A 1,272-nucleotide genomic window follows, 5' to 3' on the forward strand; every position below is an offset into this window, starting at 1 on the left:
ATATATATATATATATATATATATATATATATATATATAACACACACACACACACACACGTATATATATACACACACATACATACAAAGACTTTTAATAGTTCTTTTATAGGTGGTGCAGGCATTTTTATGCAATGAAGAGGCTCGCTTATTAACATCATGGTCTCAGGTTCAGTCCCAGAACACGGCACCTTCAGCAGGTCTTTTCGACGATCAGTGTTTTGTGAATGAATTTGGTAGACACAAACTGTGGAAGCCAGTTGCAAACATAAAAATTTATATATGCGACTGGCTTCCACGCACACACACATTTATATATGCATATATAAATATATATATATATTAGATATATATACACATATATTCATATATGCATATATGTAAATACACACGTAAGTACACACAAACACACACAAAAACACCCACACACACATGAATACATACAAACATATGCATACATATGTATATGTATATTCATATAAATACAAACATATATGTATGTTTACATATACATGAAGTTTTGTATACATATATACACACATACGCACATATATACATAAAATCAGTATTCTGACATATATATTCATATAATCCATATGCATATGTATATATATTTATGAATACATTGCAAAGTTGTGTGACAGTCATGCCTTGTTCACGTGCATAGAAGATAACAGTGAATAATGAAACGAAAAAAAAAAAAAAAAAAAAAAAAAAAAAAGAACAAAAAAGTAAAGAAAGAATACACCTAAGTACGGCTGCCAGCAAGTATTCTGTAACTCACGAAAAAACAAAAGTACAAAAATAAATGAATAAAAGAACTGTGGCACTTTAGCTCCACACACACACATATATATATAATGTTACATTATGTTAATTTATGTGGCGTTTCAATTTTATCTCTTCGCCAAACTTGGTTATCGGGAATTTTAGGTTACAAAAGCTAAAGACAAAAGGATGGAAAAGTACCGTCTCTTGCAAATTGCGTGACTAGCTACTAGATCAAGGTCAAATATGAATTGTATTCACACATTCACTCGTGTTACAAAGCACGCCGTGCGAGTGATCGTTTCATGTTACAAGTATTTCATATCTTATCTGTAAGTTATTTTTGAAGTTCCTCGATCCACTCCAGATAAGTTACGCATTCTATTTTTATACACGGGAATTATTAATAGGTATGATAACGACCTGTTGTATTATCAACTTACTTTTGTATGTATGTGTGTGAGTATATATATATATATATATATATATATATATATATATATAT

The sequence above is a fragment of the Octopus bimaculoides genome, chromosome 6 (assembly GCF_001194135.2).
Source record: "Octopus bimaculoides isolate UCB-OBI-ISO-001 chromosome 6, ASM119413v2, whole genome shotgun sequence".
NCBI classification, from domain to species: domain Eukaryota; kingdom Metazoa; phylum Mollusca; class Cephalopoda; order Octopoda; family Octopodidae; genus Octopus; species Octopus bimaculoides.